The sequence below is a fragment of the Hippopotamus amphibius genome, chromosome 3, assembly GCF_030028045.1.
Source record: "Hippopotamus amphibius kiboko isolate mHipAmp2 chromosome 3, mHipAmp2.hap2, whole genome shotgun sequence".
In the NCBI taxonomy this organism is placed as follows: Eukaryota; Metazoa; Chordata; class Mammalia; order Artiodactyla; family Hippopotamidae; genus Hippopotamus; species Hippopotamus amphibius.
The window spans coordinates 65,123,331-65,145,442 of NC_080188.1; positions in this window are offsets into that span (position 1 = coordinate 65,123,331).

Sequence of the window (22,112 nt, forward strand, 5' to 3'; positions counted from 1 at the left end):
AAGGAAATGTCATTCATTTAGTATTCCAAGCTGATAAAGTGGTTCTTACTCGTTACAATAAATATGCTAGAGAATAATAATTGGTGGGTTTTTGTATCACTGATTTATGAATAATCTTGTGATCTTGTAATTTTTACCTTGTGACTCTAAGCATCTTCATCTGAAAAGAAGAATGAGTTGAATTAGATGTTTACTAAGATATCTTCTAATTCAAGTATTTTATAGTTCTATGGTGGCGACATGATACCTAGTTCATATCCTATGCTAGTAATCTTAGTTTAGGTACTGCTGGAGTATTTATTAACTTATAAATTAAAAGTATCTTGCTCCCTTGAGTCAAGAAAATAAGGTATTGTTTATGTGTATGCAAAAATATCAGTAGTTTTGGGGACTTCCTAGGTGGTGCAGTGGTTAAGAGTCCACCTGCCAATGCTGGGGACATGGGTTTGATCCCTGCCCCAGGAAGATACCACATGCCACAGAGCAACTAAGCCCATGCGCCACAACTATTGAGCCTGTGCTCTAGAGTTCATAAGCCACAACTATTGAGCCCATGTGCCACAACTACTGAAGCCCATTTGCCTGGAGCCCATGCTCTGCAACAAGAGAGGCCACCGCAATGAGGAGCCCAAGCACCACAATGAAGAGTAGTCCCTACTTGCCGCAGCTAGAGAAAGCCTGTGTGCAGCAATGAAGACCCAAAGCAGCCAATAAAATAAATAAATTCATTAATTAAAAAACATATTGGCATGCCCGGCTAGCTTAGTCGGTAGAGCATGAGACTCTTAAAAAACATATCAGTAGTTTGTATGGACATGTGCTTTAGAAATAGGATTACCAAATATTCCAAGAAAATTTGAGTTTCCACCCTCACCTTCAATAGTAATACACTATCTTGAAAAACTCCATTGATAATGCTAATGGAAACTCACACTAGGAAAAGAGGACAAATAAATAGATAAAATAGAGTCCTATTTCTCTAACAGTACTGCTGAGTCATTCTCAATTAAAAGTAGGTTCAATTATGAGTAACAGAAAATCTCAAATTATAGCTGCTTACTCAAGACAGAAATTTGTTTCACTCTCACAAAAATATTGGCAGACTATGACTAACATAGTGGCTCTGTTCTCCTTAGAGACCCAAGCTCCTTCTGTGCTCTACCGTCTTTAACACATGGCTTCTACCTTGCTGTGCAAGGTAGCTGTTCCAGTTCTAGATATTGTGTCCACGTTGCAGTCTTCACAGAAGTTGTGTTACCATTTTGCTTACATTTCACTGGTCACATCCAACTGCAAGAAAAGCTAGCAAATAATGTATTTTTGGCAACCCGTTTGCCCAGCTTAAATTTATGGGGTCTATTACTGAGAAGAAATTAGAGCAGATATTGGGGGACAACTGGTAGCCTCTACCACTAGTCTACCTGTTAGCAAAATGTTCCTGCATGTGTAATGCACTGATCTCCCATCCTAAGTTATCTTCTGAATATAGTTAACTGTGGACCAAAAGATAAAACATCTTCTCCCAGCACCAATATAGAACTGTGGAGTAGGATAAGGATAACCTCAACAAAAACTTCCATTGAGAAAAGGAAAGCATGTGAACTATCTAGCAGTTACTAGTTCATTAATAATTTTATGTTCTTATCCAAGGTGATTATCTGTTAGTGGATTTTCAAAGTCAGTGGTTCTCATTTGTTATACTGAGGAGAGCAAAGAGTTTTTTAAAATGTAGGGAATGTCTATCAATATTTGCTGCTTTAGAAATTAAAACTGAGACATTTTCAAAATACTTACTGATTTCTTGATTTAAAAGAATAACAAACCTGATGTCAACATAACATATTTTTATGAAAAATAACTATATTTTCCAAAACAAACGATTAGTGAGAAGAGTGACATCATCTAAATATTGTGAATCTTTTTAATGTCTCACAGTGGAAGAGCTGAATTCTGACATCTGCTTCAGCAGTGTATTACAGTGTTGGTGAAGTGGATGAAGAAAATTTGGCTTCACCCAGATAAAAGTCGGAAAAAAGGAATATTTTAGTAGCCTTTGCAGAAAATGGTGGATATTCCTTTTTGATGCTACACCAAAACTTGACAAGTGGAAGTTTATTATCAGTTGCAGTGTGGAATATGAAATCAAATTAATTGTTCATACTCTAACAATAAAATTTGTTTTGTGTTTGCATTCTGAATGACCCTCTTACTCATGCATGGGTCATTTTGAAAATATTGACTCCATGAGTTATTAAGGTTTCACAAATGTTGACATTTTGTTATATAATGTGAACACATTTTGTTATATAATATTAAAAAATCGCATTTGTTAATATCACTATACAAAAGTATTTAAGTATGGGGAAGCTGTCAAGTTTTTAGTGATGAGTTTTCCAAACTTCTAATTTTTGCTTGAAAGCTCAGGTTCTGTCATTGGCAACAAATAATGTTGGTTGTTTTTCTTGAAGTGACAGACTTCTTTTGTTCATTTTAGAAAAATTGTCTCCCCGTTATTCAAGTCTGAATAATCATAGTTTGTCAGTCATTCTTTCTAGTAAAAATGATGTTCCATGAAATAAGGAGTTGGTTCAAATAATATAAGAGCTTTTCCCTTAAGTCAACCATCATATTTCAGTAGGCAACAGAAGTGCTTAATGTGTACTTCATATTTCATCATATAAAATATTTTATCAAACATGGTCAAGTTTTCATACAATTAATATTTTTTAGTGCTTTATCAGCATATTATAAGTGAAACTGTGTATGCATGTGTGTGTGTATGTGTAACTGTGTGTGCATGATGGAGAAAAATAAAATGACTATTGACAACATTTGTTGCCACTGCCTTTATTCTGGCTAAGATGACAGCCGTTTTACCCATCATTGCTCTTAAACTGTCAATGCAAATATTTACATGGTGAAAAAGGGCAAATGATGTCTTAGTATTATGATGAAAGCATTTGGCCTCATAAATCCCCTGAAAATATCTCGGGCACCCTTAGGGGAACTCAAACCACACATTAAGAATCACTGTGTGAAGTTAGAGAGCATGAACATTTAAAATATTTACAGATGCTGCCTGGTTGAATAATTTTCATTTCCACCAAATTTTTTGGTGTGACTGGATTTGACATTCTGACCAGTATTTGTATTATTAAAAGTACAAATCTTTGTCTATCTGAAAGATAAGAAAAAGCTCATTGTTAATTTATTTCCCTTTTACCATAAGTGAAGCTTCAGAATCTTTCCATATATTTATTGGTCAGTATATTACTGGTGCAGGGATAGATGGACAGTTCCTTGAGGCACAATAAAGACTTTATAAAGTGACCTAAACTCATTTGGGAATGTAATTTATGATCAAGTTTGGATTTCCTTAATAGGTAATCAGTTGGGAAAGAGGTAGAAACTTTAATAAATGATATTGGGATAACTGGCTGCCTATTTGAAAGAAAGGTTGATCTATAATTAATTTTCATTTTGTATCAACAATTCTGAATGAATAAAAGATCAAAGTGTTCTTAAAATTCAGCTCATAAAGTAGAACAAAAGACTGGGTAACATTTTATTTTATGTTTGAAACATCTGTGAAAATATAACACAGGAAAACCAGAGGAGCTAAAGAAAATAAATGATATATATTACTATATAAGATTATTTAAATTTTTCAATGGCAAAAGAGCACAAAATAAATCATAAGAAAAGTAACAAAATGGGAAATAAATATATTTAACACATGCTATTAAAAACTAATTCTACCTTTTAAAATATTGTGTTATTATAAACACATAAGAAAAAGAAATAAACAGCCTCTTAGAAAAATAGGTAGAGGATATGAATGTAGGATCTTGAAGTAGATCATAAAAACAATTTTATAGCTAAATATAGTCAAATCTTTCAGCTCTCTCATTTATAGATGAGGAAACCAGTCTAGAGAGGCATATTAAAAGTTAAAATTTTTTTCTCTCCATTAAATTCTTTAAAAACTGTAAGTTATTTATTCATTTGTTTCTACTAAGTAACTAAGTTATCCTAATCTGATTTGTTTTAAACTGTATAAATTTAAATATATGTCATATAAATCACTCTGTAACTACCCCATGAAAATGCAAATAGCATAGAATGACCTTTAGCTATTTGCAACTGATGTATTTTAAAACATAGATTAACAGTATTCTTTTGAAATCGACACCATCTGTTCTTATTACACAGGACTAGATATTGTGGTTAAGAACTCAGGCTCTCAAGCCCAACTGCTCCGGCTGGAATTCTGGCTTTGCAACATACTGAGGAACCTGAACAATTTCCTGAAACTCTGTATGTCTCAGTTCCTGATTTATGTATCATCCTAGTTTCCAAGTTTATTATAGGATTAACTCATGCTTATAAAAAGCTTTTGATAAGGCAGGACATACAGTAAATTATCATTTTCATTATCATTATAGGTGGGGACACTTTTGGTGACCAATATCAGTTTTGTGTATTCTTGCGCTGTGGATTGGAAGCATGTCTTATCTTGCTCTGTTACCACCACAGAAGTGATATGCATATAGAACTGATTTCTATACAAAGTCTGTAACCCAGTTATTTTCATAATGTATTAAGTAACACAATGAATGAATCCCAGATATATATTGGCAGTAAGAGGTTGCAGAAAGGTTTTAGGGTCATTTAGCATAATGGAAATTGAATGAATTTACTATTGTAATCTTTTGTATGAGGAAGAACTTACAGAACCTAGTACCCAAATCCATGTGAGAGTAAAGAAAGAGAGTAAATGACACAGTGGGGGATACAAATCAGCTGATTTCAAATTCAGATTATATCTACATGCCGTCCTGTTTGTCCTGCTTATATTTCTCATTGTGAGGCTACTATCAACTTGACCTTGATGTTTTGTTCTTTGAAAACTCTTCTAGAAACACTACAAAGGGTGAAGGGATTTGTCATAAGGCTAGATATGCAGTATTCTAATATAGCCTGGAAACTAAATGGAACTGGAAATGGTCTATGCATATACTAAGGACAATGCCTGCCCATTCTGGATGGATCACAGGGGCTTATCACTGTTTCTTAGACATCCGATACTGAACCTAGATAGAGAATAATTCTCAGGAGCTAAAAAGGCTTTCATTTTTCAGATTTTCTTCCCTTTGTCCTTTACGGTCCTGAACTCAATCAAATTGTCAGAGGGCTACCTCCCATCACAAGGATGATGGAAATGGGAATTTGTGTGTATTTAGTTCTGAAAAGAACCATGAGTATAAAAATCTCATCCCTTAGCACTTTAGCAACATGCAACCCACAAAAGCGATCAGTTTTCTTGCATGAAATTCTTCTCTGAAGATACCAAACACCAAACAACAAATGGACTTTACTTAAGTCAAACTGCTGCTCTCATCCTCTCAGTTGCATACTTTCTGAATTTCTGAACATTCTCCTTGTAAATAATTTGTGACAAAATTTGCTGAATTATACTAGTGGATGACCATGAGTTTTCTGGCTGACAAAGGGTTTATGACACACTCTTCATTACTTATTTAGTCTGTTTTAAGAAACACATTCAGTATTTTAAAATTATTTCTCTGAGTTTTTACATAACAATTTCTTATTGTCGGGGGAAGGGCAGTTTAAATAGCATTATTAAGATATAATTCATATACTAAAAAATTAACCAATTTAAAGTTCATTGATTTTCACTATATGCACAGAGTTGTGCAACCATCAATACAATTTAATTTTAGGGCACTTTCTTCATGCAAAAAAGAAATCCCCATGTGTTAGTATCACTCCCATTCTCAATCTCTCTTCCAATCCCCAGTTCTAGACAACAACTAATTTACTCTCTATCTATAGATTTGCCAATTTCAGACACTTCATGTAAATGTAATCATATAAATATGTGATCTTTGTGACTAGATTCTTTCAATGAGGATAGTATTTTCAAGGCTTATCCATGTATAGCATGCATTGGCAATCCATTCCTTTTTATTGGTGAATACTATTCTATTGTGAGGATATACTATGTTACATTTATCTATTCCCAACTGACATTTAAGTTGTTTCCATTTTGGCTATTATAAATAATGCTGCTAGGAACATTCATGTACTAGTGTTTATGTAAATATATGATTTTTTAACTAATGATGTTGGGGATATTTTCATGTGCTTTGGGGCCACTTTTTCATCTTTTTGGGAGAAATGTTTGTCCAAATATGTTTCTCATTTTTCAATTGGATTGTCTTTTATTATTAAATTGTAAGACTTCTTTATATACTCTTGATACAAGTCCCTTGTCAGATATATGCTTTACAAATATTTTCTCCCACTCTGTGAGTTGTTTTCTCACTTTCTTGATGGTGGCCTTTGAAGCATCAATTTGTTTCTTTTTCTTTTGTCACATATGCTTTTGATGTCATATCTAAGATGCTTTACTAACCTAAAATCATGAAGGTTTATCCTTATTTTTTTTCTAAGAATTCTATAATTTCAGCTCTTACATTTAGGTCTATGATCAAGTTTGATTTATTTTTTGTGTGTGATGTGAAGGAGCCAAGTTCATTATTTTGCCATATGGATATCCAATTGTCCCAGAATTATTTGTTGAAAAAAATATTCTTTACCAACTGAATTGTCTTGTCAATCTTGTCAACAATCAATTGACCAAAAATGTAAGAGTTAATTTCTAGACCCTCAATTCTATTCCATTTATTTATATGCCTAACTTCATGCCATTACCACACTGTCTTGATTTTGTAGCTTTGTAGGAAGTTTTAAAATTGGGAAGTATAAACATTCCAAGTCTATTCTTTTTTTTTTTCTCTCTCAGTGTCTGGTTTATTTCACTTAGCATAACACCTTCCAGGTTCATCCATGTTGTTGTAAATGGCAGGATTTTCTTCTTTTTTAAGGTTAAATAATATTCCATTGTATGTTTATATACATCTTCTTTTTAAGCTACTTTTTAAATTGAAGTATAGTTAATTTACAATATTGTGTTAGTCTCAGGTGTACAGCAAAGTGATTCTCCTTTATATATATATTTTATACATGCATATATGTATTTATATATATTTATATATATTATATATACTTGTTAGAGTTTATGTATGTATGTTATATATATATATTAGAGTTGGTTTACATTTCCCAATTTTTAAACACTACCATTCTACAAAATTAAGACAGTGTGGTATTGGCATGAAAATAGGCATATAGATAAATGGAATAGAATTGAGAGTCTAGAAGTTAACTCTTACATTTTTGGTCAATTGATTGATATATATTGGTATATATATTCTTTTTCAGATTCTTTTCCAATATACATTATTACAAGATATTGAATATAGTTCCCTGTGCTATACAGTAGGTCCTTGTTGTTTATGTATTTTATATATAATAGTGTGTATACGTTAATGCTCCCAATTTATCTCTGCCACACACACCCCTGCCACTATCCCCATTGGTAACCATAAATCTGTTTTCTATGTCTGTGAGTCTATTTCTGTTTTGTAAATAAATTCATTTGTATCATTTTTTGATTCTACATATCAATGATATCCATATGATATTTGTCTTTCTCTGTCTGACTTCACTTAATATGATAATCTCTAGGTCCAGCCATGTTGCTGCAAATGGCATTATTTCATTCTTTTTTTATGCCTGAATAATATTCCATTTGTATATAGACCACATCTTCTTTATCATTCATCTGTTGGTGAATACTTAAGTTGCTTCCACATATTGGCTATTGTAAATAGTGCTGCTATGAACATTGAGGTGCATGTATCTTTTTGAATTAGAGTTTTCTATGGATATATGCCCAGGAGTGGGATTTTAGGAACAATGGTACCATTATTTTTGTTTTTTTAAGGAACCTCCATACTGTTCTCCATAGTGGCTGCATCAATTTATATTCCCACCAACAGTGTTGGAGGGTTCCTTTTTCTTCATGTCCTCTCTAGCATTTATTATTTGTAGACTTTTTAATGATGGCCATTTTAACTGATGTGAGGTGATACCTTATTGTAGTTTTGATTTGCATTCCTCTAATAATTAATGATATTGGGCATGTATCTTTTGGCCATTTGTATGTCTTCGTTGGAAAAATCTATATTTAGAAGACCTGAACAGACATTTCTCAAACTCTATTCATTTGAAATATTGTTTTGGCTATTTTGGGATCTTTACATTGCCATATGGATTTTAAGACAATCTGCCAATTTCTGAAAAAAAATAGCAGTTGAGAGGGTAATATGAATTGCTTTGAATCTGTAAATCAATTTGGGGAGTATTGCCAGGTAAACTATATTAAGTCTTCTGACATGTGAACATGAGATGTCTTTCCATTTAGATCATTCATTTTTAAAAATAATAGTTTGTAGTTGTTAGTGTATATACTTGCACTTCTTTTATTAAATTTGTAAGTTTGTTAGGTTTATTATTTTGATACCTCATAAATGGAATTTATAATTCCATTTTCTTAATTTCATTTTGTATGTTCATTTCTACTGCATAGAAATACAATTGACTTTTACATATTAATCTCATATCCTGCCACATTGCTGAGCTCGTTTGTTTTATGTTTTTTAGTGGATTCCTGAGGATTTTCTATGTACAAGATGATGACATTTATAAATATAGCTTTTCTTCATTTCAACTTTATGCTTTTAATTTTTTTTCTTTCCTAATGGCAATGGTTAGACATTTCAGTATAAAGTTGAGTAGAAGTGGCAAGAATGGACATCCTTGTCTTGTCTCTGATCTTAGGAAGAGAGCATTCAGTTTTTCTTCATTGAGTGATATTACATGTAGAATTTCATGCATTCACTTTATCAAGTTGAGGAAGTTCTCATTTATTCTTAGTTTGCTGAATGGTTTTATTATTAAAGAGTGTTGGATTTTATCAAAAATTTTAACCACATCTATTGAGATGAGCATTTTTTGTCTTTTATTCTATAAACATGGTGTTGTATATAGACTGATTTTCAGATGTTAATCCAACATTGCAATGCTGGGATGAATCACACTTGGTCCTAGTGTATAATTCTTTTTATATATTGGACTTTGTTCGCTGGTATTTTGTTGAGTGTTTTGCATCTATATTTAAATGAGATACAGTAAGTCCCCTAGATATGAACGAGTTCTGTTCCGAGAGCACATTCGTAAGTCCAATTTGTTACTAAGTCCAACAAAGTTAGCCTAGGAATCAGCTTTTACAGATAAGGCCCACCAATGAACTAACATGTGATTGGACATGTGAACATCTTTGAAAGTCTGCAACTTGAAGGTTTGTATGAAGGGGACTTAATGTATGGGTCTGTAGTTTTCTTTTCTTGGGATGTCTTTGCCAGTTTTTTTGTATTAGGGTAATATTGATCTCATAGAATGCATTGGGAAGTGTTCCCTATTCTATTTCTTGGGAGTGTTTATGAAGGATTTGTATTATATCTTTAAATGTTTGGTAGATTTCATCAAGAAAGTCTTCTGGGTCAGAGCATTTCTTTGTGGATTTAAATAATTAATAATTCAATCTCTATCTTTTATATATCTATTCAGATTTATATATCTTCTTGAGTGATTTACATAGTTTATGACTTCCTGGGAATTTGTCCATTTTTTCTAAGTTATCTAATTTTTGGCATATAATTATTCTTTACATTTCCTTATAATTATTTTTATTTCTATAAGGCTGGTAATAATGACCACTTTTCATTTCTGATTATGGTAAATTCATTCTTCTTTTATTCCTGGTCTGTATAACTAAAGGTTTGTCAATTTTGTTGTTCTTTTCAAAGAACTAACTTTTGGTTTCATTGATTTTCCTTATTGATTTTCAGGTTTTTATTTCATTTATTTTTTTCTAATGTTTATTATTTCCTCCTCTATAATTGATTTTGGTTTAGTTTACTCTTATAAAATTAAAGTTTTATACGTAAAGTTTTTCTTGAAGTAGAAGGTTAGGATATTAATTGAAGATCTTTTTTTTCTTTTATACTATAGGCATTTATAGCTATAAAGTTCCCTTTAAGTATACATTTTAGTATGTTTTATTTTTGTTTACATTCAAGTATTTTCTAATTTATCCTGTGATTTTTTTGTTTGACTCACTGTTTTTTTAAGAACTGCATTGTTTAAATTTTTATATGTTGAATTTTCCGAGTTTATTTCTATTTTGGATTTCTAATTTTATTCCATTTTGATTGGAGAACATACTCATAATTTTAGTCTTTTAAATTTATTGAACTTATTTTATGAACTAGCATATGATTTATTCTGGAGAATGTTTCATGTGTGTTTGAGAAGAATGTGTATTATACAATTGTTAGATAAAGTGCTGTACAGATATCTTTTAAGTTTGGGTGGTATATGGTGTTGTTCGAGTCATATTTCCTTGTTTATCTTCTGCCTTATTGTTCTATCCATGATTGAAAGTGCGTTATTGAAATCTCCAATTATTATCTGTTTAATTGTTCATTTTCCCCTTCAATTTGAACAGTTTTTGCTTCATGTTTTTGGGATTCTTGTCCCAAAACTCTTGTTGTTAGGTGTATATATATTTATAACAGTTACATCTTCCCGGTGGGTTGATATTCTTATCATTGTACATGCTATTCTTTATCTCTAATAGCAATTTTTCTTAAAGTCCGTTTATATCTCATATAATAGTACATTTAGTCCAGTTTTAGTTTACTCTATGCATGGTATATCTTGTTAACTCTTTAGTTTCCATCTATTTGAGTCTTTGAATGTAAAACATGTCTCTTATAGACTGCTTTATTTGGATTGTGTATTTTTCTGTCCATTCTGCCAATCTCTGCCTTTAAAGTATTTAACCAGTTTATATTTAATGCAATCATTGATAAGGTAGGATTTTGTCTGGTGTTTTGCTATTTGTATTTTGTATGTCTTTTGTCTTCCTTTTTATCCTTCCATTCTTCATTTAGTGTCTTCTTAGTGTTAAGAAGGTATTTTCTAGTAAACCATTTTTATTTCCTTGTTGTTTCTTTTGCTATATATATTTTTTAGTTATTTTCTTTGTGCTTTCCCTAAAGGGATTACAGTTTCCATGTTAATTTTAAACAATCTAGTTTGGATTAACACTAATTTAATTAACACTAACTTAATTTTAAAAATACACAAATCTTTGTTACAATATACTTTTCTTTCTCCCCTTTCTTTGTACTGCTATAGTCATACAAATTATACATTTATACATTAAAATTTTAACAACAGCATTTTATAATTATTGCCTTACGTAGTTGTCTTTTTAAAAAAGAGAAGAAAAGAATTATGAATAAATATGTTTATACTGTGCTTTATATTTACCTATTTAGTACCCTTTACCAGTGTCTTTATTAATTCATGTGGATGTGAGTTACTATTTAGTACTATTTAGTATCCTTTCATTTCAGCCTGAATAATTCTCTTTAGCTTCTTTTTCTTTTTTTTTTTAGTAGAGCAAGTTGTCTAGCAACAAATATATATGCATATATATATACACACATAGTCTTCTCAAAAAATATACAATTATATATATTCTCCTTTCCCATGTTTTTCTTGGGCTTAGGCACAACCTTTGAGATCTCCATAAATATGTTGGAACATTTCAAAGTTCCCTGTGGTCATCTGGTTCTTCAGGATTTCTTTTAAAATTTTTCCCTCTTCAGGACTCCTGTTTGCTCCAACTGAACCTCAGTCTTAGACAGTTGTGATGCTGCCAGCATATTACTATTGTTTTGATAAAGCCCTGGGGCTCCCCCTTTACCCACTGAGCTGAGCTCTGTATCAAATCAAATGGCCATAACACTCTGGGCATAGAAATTTTCCATATAGATGTAATTTCAGGCAAAATATTGACTGTGCTTTGGGGATGATGCTTTTATGAGAGCTCCAAAAGAGGTCAGACTTCTCCCTTTTTTGCAGAGGCTGGTGGCTTTTGACTACCACAACACTGATTTGGGGAAAGGAGGGGAATGGGATTAGCCCCAAGTTAAAAATGTCACATACCATGTGGCAGTATAGAGTTTTAGTAGCTTCTCTTGGAGGATTTATGTTTAGTTTGCTCTGCAGCTTTAGTTAATTTTCAGACTCCTGAAATGGTTGATTTTAGTTACAGTAAGTTCCCAACATATGAAAAAGTTCAGATCTGAGAGTGCATTCATAAATCCAATTTGTTCTTAAGTCCTTGTTGGCCTAGGTACCTAACTAACACAACTGGCTATATAGTACTGTACTGTAATAGGTTTATAATACTTTTCATACAAATAATACATAAAAAACAAACACACACACAAAAAGAAAACATTTTTAGTCTTACAGTACAGTACCTTGAAAAGTACAGTAGTACAGTACAACAACTGGCATCCAGAGGCTGGCATCCAGTGAACAGGCAAGAAGAATGACTGACTGAAGGAGGGAGAGGATATGGGAGATAGTAGAGCTGAAGAATCAACAGCAATAGGAGATGGAGGGCAAGCTGCAATTTCACTCATGCCTGACAGTGATGGCACATGTTCTGGTTTCTTGCTGGAACCACATGCACATTTGCATCTTTTAAAAGTTCACAACTTGAAGGTTTGTATGGAAGGGACATGCTGTATATTTGTAGTTTCAGTGAGAGAGTGAATTTACAGAGGTCCTCATTCCATCATTCCCAAAGTCTTTTTGCATTACATATTTTTAGGAAAAAAAGGTACACTGTGAACTTGTTCACTTTCTTATCTCTGTTAGCTTCTCTTCCATTTGTTCATTACTTACTTTCTTAATATCTGCATTTTCAAATAACATTTATATTTATCATGCAATTTCCTTTTTAAAGTCTATTGGGACTCGTTTCTCCCTCTTCCTGATAAAATATGTATTTGTGATGGGGTAAGAGATATAAGTATCATTACATATTTTATTATTTTTATGCTCGACTCACATATTTTATAAGATTTTATTATTTAAGTTCTATTATTTTTATATTTAATTAATATAGCTTTTCTCAATGTTTTTGCCTTTTTGTTGTTGTTGTTGTTGTTCTTGCCTTTCAAATGCTGCTTGCTTCTATATCTAGCTTTACAAAAAAGAATTGAATTCCATGGAACTATACCCTTGCTTACCTTTGTGATTACAAATTACAGATGGTGTAAGAGATACATAATTTTTATAAAGTACATTTATATAAATTCCCTAAAATAAGATAGGATTGTTCAATTTTATTAGAGTAAATTTACTGCAGTAAGTTTACATTACATTCTTTATTTACATTATATCCTTTGCATACAATTAGTGGGTGAATCATGGCCTAAGAACACTTCTAGAATTAATTATGCAGCAATAAAGTCCTCAATATGTATTATCATTTACAATTGTTATATACCAGATGATACAGATGAGATGTAGCAATGAGTAATATAATTGCCTATTTAATGCTGTGGTAGGTATACCATGGTCATTAATTATCAACTTGACTAATTATTAGTAGTAGCAATTAATCTTTGCTCTAGTAATTATTGCTGATGAAAATACATGTTTTCCCCTCTTACCTTTTGCAATGACATGAAGATGATATATGTGATTACTAAAGCACAGATATTCTAAAACAGAGTTAAATAATTTGATTTGGTAAAGATGTCTCTGAGCTCAGATAGATTTTCATTAAACTGTTGGAACTGTAAAAAGGAAAAAATTTTTTTTAAAATTAGGGGTGCCCCATTTTCCCCTCAGATTTGTGATTTGTTTCTTTGTATCTCATATACTACTGTATAAAGCTTCTGGCTGCCTTAAATAGGGGAGTTATTAAGAAATGTGCTTCTATAAATGAGTGAGTGTAATCTTAGCATTGGGAAAAAAAGAATGAAATGATGACTCTTAAAAAAACACCTTAAACTCCAGGACTAAATGATTACAATGGTAAATTCTACCAAACATAGAAAGAAACAGTAATAAGTCTTCAAAACACTTCCTGAGAAGTGATTAAGAAAAAATACTGCACAACTCATTCTAAAAGGCCAGTATTACCCTTGACATCATAAGCAGAAAAAGCCATTACAAGGAAGAAACTAGAGACAAAAATTTCTCAGGAAGCTAGATATAAAATTCCAAATAAAATTTTAGCAAATTAAATTCAGGAATACATAAAAAGATAACATGGCAAAGGGGGGCTCATCCTAGCAATATAACTTTGGTTTAATATTCAAAAATCAATGTCAGAATGCTGATATATCCTACAACATGGATGAACCTTGAAGAGAGTATGCTAAGTGAAATAAGCCAGACATAAATGAACAAATATTATGTGACTGTATTTACATAAGGTACCTAGAGTAGGCAAATTCACATAGACAAAAAATAGAATAGAGGCTACCAGGGGCTGAGAGAATGAGTGATTTTTTAATGGGTACGGCTTATGTTTGTGTTGATGAAAGACTTCTATGAATGGATCTTGGTAAAAGTATACACCATTGTGAAAGTACTGAATGCCACTGAGTTGTATATTGAAAAATGGTTAAAATGATTAAATTTATACTAGGTATGTCTTATCTCAAACAAACAAAAACAAAAACAAAAAAACACCTTATAACAAATATCTTAACTCGTATTTACAAATCTCTGACAATGAACAACATTTATAAGAAGAAAGATGGACCTTGTATTTCCTGTATTCCTAGTCATAAGAATAGTGCCTGGCATCCAGTAGATGCTCAACGAGCATTTGTAAAATAAGTAACTGAATAGTAACGTGAAGTAAGATTCTGGTAACAAGGAGAAGCTGGTGTAAATAATGTATATCAGCTAATTTTCTCTGAGGATATCATTCAATATGTCTTCACTGAAATAACTTCTACCCTAACACTTACCATTCAAAGACTCTCAGAGATATACATTGACATTCACTGAATCAAAAATAAAAGAAACTTGAAGCTAATGAAGCTAATTTTAAACAAAAGTTGTTGGTTTTTGGAACAAGAGAGGTTTAAATTGCTATATAATTTATCATAAATATGAGATGGAGCTATATGTAATGAGGTGATAGACCTAGGGTCTGTCATACAGAGTGAAGTAAGCCAGAAAGCGAAAGACAAATATTGTATGCAAACTCATATATACGGAATCTAAAAAAAGAAAAAAAAAGGGTACTGATGAACCCAGTTACAAGAATAAGGATGCAGATGCAGAGAATGGACTGGAGGACATGAGGTTGGGGGGAGCAGGGGGTGAAGGGAAAGCTGGGATGAAGTGAGAGAGTAGCATAGACATATATATACTACCAACTGTAAATCAGATAGCCAGTGGGAAGCTGCTGTATAACGAAGGGAGATCAACTCGATGATGGATGATGCCTTAGAGGGCCGGGACAGGGAGGGTGGGGGGAGTCGAGGGAGGGAGGGAATATGGGGATATGTGTATAAATACAGCTGATTGACTTTGGTGTACCTCAAAAAAAAAAAAAAAAAAGATAACTAACAAGGACCTACTGTATAGTACAAGGAAAAAAAAAGAAAGAAATTATTGTATCATCAGAACAAATGTCAATGGACTACTATTTTAAGAAATATAGGACTTCCTAGGTGGCACAGTGGTAAAGAATCTGCCTGCCAATGCAGGGGACATGGGTTCAAGCCCTGCCCTGGGAAGATTCCACATGCCACGGAGCAACTGAGCCCGTGTGCCACAAGTATTGAGCCTGTGCTCTAGAGCCTGTGAGCCACAACTATTGAGCCTGTGTGCCACAACTATTGAAGCCCATGTGCCTAGGGCCCGTGCTCCACAATGAGAGAAGCCACTGCAATGAGGAGCCTGTGCACCACAATGAAGAGCAGCCCCTGCTCTCAGCAACTAGAGAAAGCCTGTGTGCAGCAATGAAGACACAACGCAGCCAATAAATAAATTAAATAAATAAATAAATAAAAGAAATTACCTTCTCACCTATTTCATATGAACTAATTTCCATTGAAACTCATACTTGATTAAAAAAAAAAAAGAAATCTAAACCAGTACAGAAATATCTAGGCAGAAATATTTTGCTACAGCAATTATATGAAGTGTTTGCTCTAAAATGTTTTTAAAAACAGATATTTGTGTATTACTTTACTCTTGTTTATTTTGAAGATACAATTTAAATATGTTTTATGGTTCAAAATGGGTTTCTAGTATTCAACTTTTATATTTAATATTGTGATTATGGGAAATAAGGCTTTAACTTAAGGAGACTTGATTTATGACAATGACTGACGATCAACCTAGAAATAATTAAATAATATGTTAGTGGTTCCTCTGAGAGAACATGTGAAATGTGTGTGTGCGTGTGTGTGTATGCGCGTGCGCGTGCACGCGCGTGCGTATGTATGGTGAAGGGTGATTTCCTATAAACAATACAGGAGACATACATAAGCACTTGTTTGTCTGACTGAATAAAGCTGTGGCTATAGTTCAGCCCCTTAGCTTTTCTTAGGATCAGCATTTTCCTAAAAAAATGCCACTACTTAAAAATATACAGGATAAAGAAAGGGAAAGCAGCATGGTTAAGAGCAGGATTTCTGAGTTCAGGAGATCCTGGATTGGAGTCTTACCTCAGTATTTACTGTGAGTCTTACTGCAAGTTACTTATTCATTTTTAACCTAGTTTCATTATCTTTAAAACACTGGCTATGAAAATAAGCTTGTGTCATGGGACTATTATGGGGATTTCATGTAGGTAAAGATCTTATTATGGTTATGATAATAGCACCTGACTCATACAGTTGTTGAGACGATTAAATGCAGGAAAATTACTTACACAGCAAGATCCAAAGATATACCATATTATTTTATTATTATTATTATCACTGAGTAAATAAAATTTAAATACTAAAAAAAAAATTTTAAATCACATGTGAAGACAAATGTAAATACTAATGCAATTTTTAGACCTAATATTTTCAAAACCAACTATATAATATTTATTGAATAAGTTGTCTCAAATAATTCATCAGTAAGCCTACAGAAGAGCATTTCTTTCTTTTCTGAGATATTCTCTTTAGCCTAATTGATATTCTCTGCCCTGTGGTGTGAGGAAGTATGTGAGCAGAAAGATGGCTCATAGCCAGTCACCTTATTCCTCCAGGTCATTCTGGAGAGAATTCCACTGTGAATTTCACATTGCATCATTAGTATGAGTGGTTTACTTGGTCGGAATCATTCTAAATAGATCCATATCAATAAATTATTCGAATTGTGATGTCCTTCAACACTTGATCAAGAATAACTTCCCAGATTGGGGAAAAGTCTATAGTGGTGACAATATTAAAAAATTTTATATTCTAGTCCTGCCCCCTAAGACATGCTCTTCTTTTAGCTATACTGAATACAAGCTCATAACTTGGCAAGTGTTAAAGATTTATCTATTTATTAACATTTTACTCACAAGGATAAAACTCTTGAAATATTACAGCTCATTTTCAAGAATGTCCTTGGGATGGAAAGCAGATATATTCTTTGTCACATTATATTTTCAGACCATGTAGGTCACTGTCATAAAGCAGTCACCAGGAAAGTTAAATGAAACTGCATTATGCAATACATTTTTTCATGTTTGAGGCTACATATACATTTATATAATACCTGATTGTAAATTCTGCTGGTAGGGCTAAGAACTTAATGGCGTGATTGCCAAGCTCTAAAGAAGGTAAACATTTTTTGAAACAGATAGAATAGTACTTTTTGCTGAAATGTGACACAATTTTCATGTCTACTTTTATGAAGAAATTATCCTTTTTATTATGGTTAACAATTAAGTGACAAATAGAGTAAGTTTCTTGCCATTCCATCATCTCCAGCTGTTTTGCACTCATTATGCGTAGAATAGACTTAGGATTGGGGGATGTCAATGTGTTGAACAGGGAGTATCATCAGTTTTCCAACCTAATTGGCTTCAGAATGTTTGCTAGTTGTACTCAGCTGTTTTTATGAGGAATGTTTTGGACACTGGTGTATATTACAGCATGGTATAGAAATTGCAACTGATCAAAGCTGGGTTTGTGTCCAAGTCCCAGTATTCTATAACCTTTTTCTTTAGTCTTCTTGTCTCTGAAAGTGGTGTGATATAGTGTAAGTGTTATTGGGTAGTTGTGAGGAAAAAAATATATAATGTTAAGCACAAGCCCTAGAATATAAATAGGCATTTATAAATGAAAACTATGGGGGTTGGGGTGGGATGAATTGGGAGATTGGAATTGCCATATATACATTACTAATAAGAAAAAAATATCAAGTAGTATAATTTAAATATATGCAGTTTATTGTATGTCAATTATATCTCAATAAAAATTCTTAAAAAATAAAATAAAATGAAAACTATTATAATTACTTACTCTTGTGATTGTTAATTTTATATGTCAACTTCACTAGCTAAAGGATGCCCAAACGGCTATTAAAATATTATTTATGGGTGTGCCTGCTAGGGTGTTCCCAAAAGAGATTACCATTTGAGTCAGTAGACTGAGTAAAGAACATCTCCCCTCACCAATGCAGGTGGACATTATCCAATCTATTGAGGGCCTGAATAGAGGGGGAAAAAAAAGCAGAGAGTGGTGAATTTGCTCTCTTTGCTTGAGCTGGAACATCCATTTCCTATTGCCCTTGGATGGCTGCACTCCTGGTTTTTGGGCCTTTGGACTCAGATGGGGACATACACCATCAGCTCCTCTGGTTCTCAGGCCTTTATTCTTGGACTGAATTGTACAACCAGCTTCCCTGGTTCTCTAGATAACAGATGGCAGCTCATGGGACTTCTTATAAATCTCCTCTTTATACACACACACACACACACATCTATATATATCCTGTTGGTTCTGTTTCTCTGGAAAACCCTAATATGCCCCTCAAATTATGTCATTCCTTCAATAAATTGTTACAGTTTTCTAAGAACTTTATTTATCCATTTATTTTCCTTTCTTTAATTTATTTTTCAGCTTGAGCCACTTCTTACCTAGAAGAGTAAATTACATAAGCATACTTCCCATGACTAAGTTAATGCTTCTTTTATTTGTTATATTTGACATTCATTGCAGCTTTAGGTGAGTTTCTTTCCTTAGTGTGTAAGGATTCATTCAATCGGTCAGTTCAGGTGCCAGTTATTGCAATAGGATCTGCGATCAAAAAAATATGTGCGATAAATAGGAGCACCACCTTTACGGAGTTTCCAGTTTAGCGGCAATGATAGACCTGCAAACAGGCAATCGCCTTGCCATATGATAAGTACCCTAAAGGGAGGAGTACCTGTTGCTATGGGAGCCCATGGTTGGTGTTGAAGAAATAATTTTAAATACAGACCTAAGTATTAAGTCAGAGCTAACCAAGAAAAATGTGAAGGGAGGATTATTACACACAGAAGAATCTCTAATGAAGAATGAGTATTATATGTTTGACAAACTGAAATAAGGTATTTTTATTTTGGATAAGAAGGCAGAATAGACTTTCAAAGGTAGCAAGAAATGCAGCTAGAAAAGTACATAAAGTCAAGATCATGAGTAGCTTTCTATAAAATTTTGAATAACATTTATTTTATCCTAAGGGAGAAAGGAAACCACTGAAGGATATCAAGTAAGGTAAGGAATAATTACTACTTGTTTAGGAAGTGTAATTTGGGAGCAGAGGGAACCAAGGGAAGGAGGTCAAGACTGAAGGCAAGAGAACAATGTAGGAGATTATTGTAGTGATACAGGTAGAAAGGCATGGACATGAAGACCAAAGTAATGGCAGAACGGATGGGGAGAAGGAAATGAACTTGTCAGATGTCTGCAAAATTTACTGATCAAAATTCCACAGAAATTTGGATCGTACCTGTAGTAACAATAACAATAATGGGTTCACTTCTTCCAGGTTGTCAAAGTTATGAACAAAAATCATTCATAGTATAACCTTATTATCATTTTAATGGTTGCAAGATGTACAGTGATATCCCCTATTTCATTCCTGATTTTGGTGATATCTGTCTTCTCTCTTTTTATTTTTGTCAGTGCTTTTAGGTTTTTTTTTTTCAATTTCATTGATTAAAAAAACAAATAGCTTTTTCTCCCCCAATGACTTTTTTTTTAAATTTATTATTTTTTGGGGATACACCAAGTTCAACCATCTGTTTTTATACACATATCCCCGTATTCCCTCCCTCCCTCAACTCCCCCACCTCCCTCCCTCAAGTCCCCCCCACCCTCCCCATCCCAGTCCTCTAAGGCATCTTCCATCCTTGAATTGAATTCCCTTTGTTATACAACAACTTCCCACTGGCTATCTATTTTACAGTTGGTAGTATATATATGTCTGTGCTACTTCGTCTCAGCTTCCCCTTCACCCCCCGCCCACCCAAACCTCGAGTTCTCCAGTCCATTCTCTGCATCTGCGTCCTTGTTCTTCTCTTGTCACTGAGTTCATCAGTACCATTTTTAGATTCCATATATGTGAGTTAGCATACAATATTTGTCTTTCTCTTTCTGACTTACTTCACTCTGTATGACAGATTCTAGGTCTATCCACCTCATTATATACAGCTGCATCTCATCCCTTTTTATAGCTGAGTAATATTCCATTGTATATATATGCCACTTCTTCTTTATCCGTTCATTTGTTGATGGGCATTTAGGTTGCTTCCATGTCCTGGCTATTGTAAATAATGCTGCAATAAACATTATGGTACATGTTTCTTTTGGGATTATGGTTTTCTTTGGGTATATGCCCAGGAGTGGGATTACTGGATCATATGGTAGTTCTATTTGTAGTTTTTTAAGGAACCTCCAAATTGTTTTCCATAGTGGCTGTACCAACTTACAGTCCCACCAACAGTGCAGGAGAGTTCCCTTTTCTCCACACCCTCTCCAACATTTGTTGTTTCCAGACTTTGTGATGATGGCCATTCTGATCGGTGTGAGGTGATACCTCATTGTGGCTTTGACTTGCATTTCTCTGATGATGAGTGATGTTGAGCATCTTTTCATGTGTTTGTTGGCCATCTGTATGTCTTCTTTGGAGAAATGTCTATTTAGGTCTTCCGCCCATTTGTGGATTGGGTTATTTGCTTTTTTGGTATGAAGCTGCATGAGCTGCTTGTGTATCTTGGAGGTTAATCCTTTGTCCGTTGTTTCATAGGCAAATATTTTTTCCCATTTTGAGGGTTGCCTTCTCGTCTTGTTTATGGTTTCTTTCGCTGTGCAAAAGCCTGTAAGTTTCATGAGGTCCCATTTGTTTATTCTTGATTTTATTTCCATGATTCTAGGAGGTGGGTCAAAAAGGATCTTGCTTTGATGGATGTCATAGAGTGTTGTGCCTACGTTCTCCTCTAGCAGTTTTATAGTGTCTGGCCTTACATGTAGGTCTTTAATCCATTTGGAGTTTCTTTTTGTGTATGGTGTTAGGAAGTGTTCTAATTTCATTCTTTTACATGTGGCCGTCCAATTTTCCCAGCACCACTTATTGAAGAGGCTGTCTTTTTTCCATTGTATACTCGTGCCTCCTTTGTCAAAGATAAGGTGCCCATATGTGTTTGGGCTTACTTCTGAGTTCTCTCTTCTATTCCATTGATCGTCCTTTCTATTTTTGTGCCAGTACCATACTGTCTTGATCACTATGGCCTTGTAGTATAGTTTGAAGTCAGGAAGCCTGATTCCACCAACTCCGTTTTTCCTTCTCAAGATTGCTTTGGCTATTTGGGGTCTTTTGCGTTTCCATACAAATCGTAAGATTTCTTGCTCTAGTTCTGTGAAAAATGCCATTGGTAATTTGATAGGGGTTGCATTGAATCTGTAAATTGCTTTGGGTAGTACAGACATTTTTCACTATGTTGATTCTTCCAATCCAGGAACGTGGTATGTCCCTCCATCTGTTGTGTCGTCTTTGATTTCTTTCATCAATGTCTTAAAGTTTTCTGCATACAGATCTTTTGCCTCCTTAGGCAGGTTTATTCCTAGGTATTTTATTCTTTTGGTTGCAATGGTGAATGGGAGAGTTTCCTTAATTTCTCTTTCTGCTCTTCTGTTGTTAGTGTATAGGAATGCAAGAGATTTCTGTGCATTAATTTTGTATCCTGTTACTTTACTAAACTCATCAATTAGTGCTAGCAGTTTTCTGGTAGAGTCTTTAGGATTTTCTATATA